This window comes from Atractosteus spatula, chromosome 10, assembly GCF_055471065.1.
Source record: "Atractosteus spatula isolate fAtrSpa1 chromosome 10, fAtrSpa1.hap1, whole genome shotgun sequence".
Lineage (NCBI taxonomy): Eukaryota > Metazoa > Chordata > Actinopteri > Semionotiformes > Lepisosteidae > Atractosteus > Atractosteus spatula.
Genome location: NC_142715.1, coordinates 13,603,756 through 13,610,156, shown reverse-complemented (window position 1 = coordinate 13,610,156; position 6,401 = coordinate 13,603,756). Strand labels below are relative to the sequence as shown.

The following is a 6,401-nucleotide window of genomic DNA, read 5'->3' as shown; positions in this document are numbered from 1 at the left end:
TCCAAGATGATATTTGCACTTTCTGGAGAGGCGATTTTCTCCACTTCAGTGGCCCGATTTCGTCGATTGCGTGGAGAGGGCTGTAGAATGTGGCGCCGCCTTTCCTGCTCCGTCCATGACAGGCGTGCTGGTCTCTGGAGAGAGAGCACGGTCCATCAGCGCACTTTAATAAAGGCACTGGAAGCAGCTGAATCGCATTGGCGAAGCTCAGCGCTGGGCCGCTGGGTAGGGATTGCCACCGTTTCCGTAGTGTAGTGGTTATCACGTTCGCCTCACACGCGAAAGGTCCCCGGTTCGAAACCGGGCGGAAACAGACCGGCTTCTTTTGTCGGCACGCACAAAAGGGGATTGGGGATTCGCCTAGCGCTGTGATCAAACAGACCCACTCACCTCTTAGTGTGGCGGGATCTGCACAGTGCATGTCGCAGCGCATCCTGCTTTCACTTCAATGCGCGTCCTGATGTACCCCAGTCGCCCGCGTGACAGGTGGGGATAATCACCACTATACTAACGAGGAAGACATCGCTCTCTCCGACCCCCGGCATCGTGTCCCGACCCACCGTGCTGGAAGCCGACGCGTGCTGTGATTCCTTTACGGAGCAGAAATGACAACCGAGGAGCCGAGAGATCATTTCAGCATTTCGCGTCTGAACAGAAAACACAAACGACCAACTCGGAATGACTTGCCTTTGATGCTTTCAAAGCGTTCTTTGTGCATCGAACAGACCCACTCACCTCTTAGTGTGGCGGGATCTGCACAGTGCATGTCGCAGCGCGTCCTGCTTTCACTTCAATGTGCTTCCTGATGTCGAGTCGTGTGCCGTGCGGAGGCTCTGAAAGCGAGAGCAATGAAAAGGTGCACGGCGCTGTGAAAGAAAACAGAGAAGTGAAAGGCAGTCCTTTCTCTAAGGAGGTAAAAGAAAAGCTTTCTACTCCCCGTCAGGGAATCGAACGCTGGACTCCCGCGTGACAGGCGGGGATACTTGCCACTATACTAACGAGGAAGACATCGCACTCTCCGATCCCCGGCATCGTGTCCCGACCCAGCGTGCTGGAAGGCGACGCGTGCTGTGATTCCTTTACGGAGCAGAAATGACAACCGAGGAGCCGTGAGATCATTTCAGCATTTCGCAGCAATTCAGCATTTCGAAAACACAAACGACCAACTCGAAATGACTTGCTTTTGACGCTTTTCAAAGCGTTCTTTGTGCATGACGACTGCGCCGCCTAGCAGATACAAATGGGTTGTACAACTTTGAACTTGCGAATGGAAGAGGGCTAAGCCCCCTCTCTTTTAGCCCAGGTTCGATCTGTCTCCCAGAATCACAAGGGCACACACACACTGTCTTGTTTCTCGTACACGTATAGTGTAAAAATTAAGAACCCAGGACGAAGATGTGACACTCGAAGAAACTCTTTATTATTTAACCTGTAACTCCGAACCAGTTAGCTCCTAAATTCACTATGACCTGTGACCCTGAGCAACCGTTATTCCCCACTCAGCCCTCCATCAATCAACATGCAGTTTCACTGCTGACGCACACAAATATTACACCTCCTCCAGCTGTTATGAATCACCTCTCTTCAAAGCCCGGTGTGTTTTTTTTTTGGAGATGTTATATATGTCAGAAAGAGCACTGTGACGTCAGAGACACCAGCCAGAGCGCCGGGATCAGAGAGCGAGACTGCGGTGGAGAGTTATTGATCACTTATCTATCGACAACCTATAAATTCAGCTGAAGAACCGTAGAATTAACGATTAACTTCACCGATTGGTGAGTACTGATTCTTTTCCCGTTCTTGACCCTGTTTTAAATATCTAGAAAACGGTCAATACCGCCTGTATCGATCAATTACAGTACCATAGTGCGTTTAGTGTTAATAATGTTCAATCCAAAATTAAAGAATGGTTATTCAAATTATTATTTAGGAATTTAATCCTAGAGCTAGATAGTTATATTCCAAGTTGATAAATTAGTAACAGTTTAAATGCATTTTCCATTTGTTTACAAATCATAAGTTTGGTAACCACGGCGACACGCACCAAGTCACTGTGCCCGGCTAGGTGTCTCGCCTTCATCACAAAGAGCGGTGTGACGTCACGGACAGCTACTAATACTAATACTAGTGTATTCATGTTAATATTAGTGAGAGTACAACTGGTAGTTTTAATATTAATGCTAGTATTCATGTTAATATTAGTGCTTATTATAGATTTACAGTTAGACTATTTACACTAGTAGTCGTGTTAGTTTTAGTGATATTATTACTGTTATTATTAGTATTAGTAGTGTAGTAGTAACTTTGTGTTATTGTTAGTAATAATGATAGTGTTAGTCATAGTGATAGTGTTACTGTTGTAATATTAGTGGTATTTTTGTTAGTGTTTGTAATAGTGTAACTGTAGGTAAGAGTGTATGTGGTGTCCGTCAGTATGTGAGTTTGTGTCTGTGAGTATGTGTACTGTCTATGTGTGATTCTGTAAATGTGCGTATCAGTGTGTGCGTGTGTATCTCTTAGTGTAGTGTCTACAGTATGTGTGTGTCTGTGAATGTGTGCTAGTTTGTATTTGTGCATGTATGTGTCTGATTGTGTGTATAAATGTGTATGGTGTTAGTCAGTATGTGTAGTGTCTGTGTGTGTGAATGTGTGTGAGTGTGTAGGTGTATACTGTATCTCTCAGTGTGTGTGAATGTGTTTGTAGGTGGGCTTGGGCTCCAATGTTGTGTCTGATAGAAGTGACCCATCAACAGGTGTTGAGGTCCAGAGCTGCTTGCAAATCGAATCACTTTCTAGAGTCCAGACCAATGTCTACAGAGCTGTGAGTGCTCTGTTTTTATCACTATTAGTAGTAATGACAGCAGTAATAGTAGCAGGAGTATTAGTATCAGAATTAGTATTAGAATCTGAAGTCATGGTCGTAGTAGTAATGGTAGTAGTGGTAGTAGCAGTTGTGTCAGTGGCAGCAGTATTAGGAGCAGTAACAGTACTACTAGTAGCTTTAGAAACATTAGTAGTAGCAGTAGGAGTAGCTGTAAAATTTTATTAGTTGCAGTTGTATCAGTGGCAGCAGTAGTAGTAGCTGTAGTAGCAGTAGTAACACTATAACCATGTGTTACAATCCCTGCCTCCCAGCAACGAAAGAGGCAGAAGAAGGCGGAGTCTTAGTTCATTAGTCTACCTGTTAGTGTACGCTTTCACCACCACACCTCCGTCTCATTTTATATTTAAGCACTAGTCTTTCCCTACTTCCTCGGTCAGTATTGGTTTACCTTTCGAGCTACTTAGTTGCGCTACGCCTTCTACCTCTTCGTACTGTTCAGGTTCCGACTTTGGTTTCTCCCCTCTTTTGGAGTTTGGATCTCTGGCTTCCCCTGGACTATCGGCTCTCTCCTTCGTCTACGGTTTTGGATTACGGTCTGGCTTTGGCTACTCTCTCCCTGTTTGGATCACCGGCTTCCCCTGGACTCTCTGCTCTCTCCTTCGACTACGGTATTTGGATCACGACTTGTCTCTATCGGCTCCTGCAAGTGGGTTCATTACTTGGTTTCGGTTTCACTGGCCGAATCCTTAACAGTATACTGAGCCACTTAACATGGACCCAGCGGAGCAAGAGGAATTTCGCTCGGTTTTGGATCAGCACTGGCAAGCTTTACTCCAGTTACAGGCTTCCGTCCAACAGATTTCAGCGCACCTGTCAGCAATGCCGCCTACCAGTAATAGTGAAAGTAACGCTGGAGCTGCCGCTTCGGCTCCGCCCCCGCCAGCTTCTACACCCGCTCCTCGACCTCTTCCACTTACACCACCTGACAGGTTTGACGGCAACCCTACGAGATGTCGGGGCTTCTTAGCACAGTGTGCGCTGGTTTTCAGGCTCCATCCGGAAACTTTTTTTTCTCCTCAAGACAAGATTGCCTTCATAGTTTCTCTGTTAACTGGCCGTGCTCTGGATTGGGCAACTGCCCTACTAGATCGCAGAGCTCCTGAGGTACAGGACTATGATCTCTTTTTAGAGAAATTTAAGGGTTTTTTTGTCGTTCCTCAGCTGGACAAGACTCCGCCTACCGCCTCTCATCTATCCGCCAGGGCCGCAGGTCTGCCCAGGATTATGCCATAGACTTTCGAGTAGCAGCAGCAGAGACTCACTGGGAGGATGAGGTCCTAATTTTTCTTTTTCTGCAAGGGTTATGTGAAGAAATAATCACCTGGTAACACCTCCGTCTCATCTTGTATTTAAGCACTAGTCTTTCCGTACCTCCTCGCTCAGTATTGGTTTTCCTTTCGAGCTACTTAGTTGCGCTACGCCTTCTACCTCTTCGTACTGTTCAGGTTCCGACTTTGGTTTCTCCCCTTTTACTATGTTTTTTGAATTACGGCTCAGCTTCGGTTGCTCTCTCTCAGTTTGGATCTCTGGCTTCCCCTGGACTCTCGGCTCTCTCCTTCGTCTACGGTATTTGGATCACGACTTGTCTCTATCGGCTCCTGCAAGTGGGTTCATTACTTGGTTTCAGTTTCACTGGCCGAATCCTTAACAAGTAGCTAAATACACAGGCCACACTGCTCCAGTTGAGGCTCAAACTCACAACCTCAGCATGACTTTGCTGTGCATTGCTGTATAAGCACCGCGCGCTGACCGATTGCGCCACTGAAGCTGTTTAACACCCTCTCCTCATACAGACTGACGCTGCAGAAACACAGGCTGCAAACAGGGTTTCGGTTGTGGATCCATCTCCACATGGGGGAAAGGGACAGTAAAATAGCAAGGAAAATACAAGAGAAGAAACGGAAAGAATTGTGCTCACTGCAAAGTAAGAAGGAAATAGGTGGCCGAATACATAAAACAACTCAGCAGATAATTTGTAAGGACATTCTTTGGTGACAATCAGCAGCCAGATTTCTCTTTAGGTTCAGCTCTGCAGTATGAACGTACATTCTCCGAGATTGGTTAGTTATATGTGATCAGCTGATATTAAATAGGACTAATAACAATCAATACAATCTGGCAAAATAACCTTTGTACATGATCTGGAATGTGACTGGTGAAATTTCAGCACAGTTGCTACCCCCTTTATAAAGGGTGTGCACACTTATACAACCAAGACATTGAAAGTTTTTTTTATTATTGTTCCAAAAAATGTTCCATTTGTTTTCTTTCTTAAATGTTGTTGATTAAAAGATCTTATTAAATGTGAAAAAATCTGATTGTGAAAAGGTCAAAATGTTAGTGAAAAAATGTGTAATGTGAGGAAAGATGAATTGTGGGAGCCCCTTGACTCCTCGTGTCGTTCTGTATTTCTCTCTCATTCTACTGGGAGTGGTGCCGTCGCTTCTGGATAAAGTCTGTCAGTGGTCATTCCAGATGGGCCAGGTATGACTGCACTTCGGCACAAGAAGAGACATGTGATTTGCGAGGATCCCGGCAGTGTCTTTTTTTTTTTTTAGAGCCCAGATAGCTCAGTTGGTAGCGCATCAGACATTTAATCTGAGGGTCCAGGGTTCGAGTCCCTGTTTGTGCTTTTCTTCAATCTATTGTGAATGTCATTCTAAATCGTCTTTTATCTTTCCCTCTTCTAGCTGTACTGTGGTTATTTTATATGTTCATCACTTGTATTTTCTTTAGTGTTTCCTTTCACAAACCGAAAATGTTCAAGGTGATCTTCTCACCACACTCCACGTAGATAAATTAAAAGAAATCACAGTAGAGTAAAGGACACGCAGTGAGGAGCTCCCGCAGTGAGTACTCTTGAATACGAAAAGAGGAAAAACGCACTGCACATCTGCGGAACATCGCAAAGTGATTTTTTTTATTAAAGGTTCAAGGAAACCTGAATATGTTTGCTAGAAGTATTTCAGAATCACAGTCAAATCGAGTACGATTGCTGCACTGATCTGCCGTGTGAAATTAGAATACTGTTTGTGCGCTGTTCAAAGCTTTTCTAAAACTACAGAGATACGTTTCGGAATGCGTCTTCCTGTAAAAATAAAATCTCTACACGGGCGCTATACGCAGAGTCTGAAGCTTGCTTAACAGAAGAACTATATTCAGAGGGCCAAAGAAGTGAATATTTCACCAAGTGAGAGAAAGCATCTCGGAAAAAGGAGGTGCAGTCTCTTCCATGCAGCATAACACCACAAAGACAGACTACAAGTGCTGAAAAGCTGCTATCAAGCGTAACCCGGCCGAGCACTCTAAAGAGCTGGATTAAAGCGCCGTCTCTTCGAGGGCGTGAGTTGGAATCCCACTGCTGCCCAGTATCTCCTTGTTAAGAATCATGGTTTTGTTGTTGTAGATTCTGCGCGATTAAATCAGTTTCAATAGAATTAATTTAAACAGTCATATTTGTTTTATTCCTCCTACCATGGCAATTTGTGCTCAAAGATTGAACTTTTTTGTATTTTAA

General features: G+C 44.7%; 1 non-coding gene across 1 annotated transcript; it reads left to right on the top strand.

Annotated features, from left to right (window-relative positions):
• Positions 1 to 240: 240 nt before the first annotated feature.
• Positions 241 to 313, top strand: trnav-cac (transfer RNA valine (anticodon CAC)). Its single transcript has one exon. It is a non-coding gene; the product is annotated as a tRNA-Val (tRNA).
• The last annotated feature ends 6,088 nt before the right edge of the window (positions 314 to 6,401 follow it).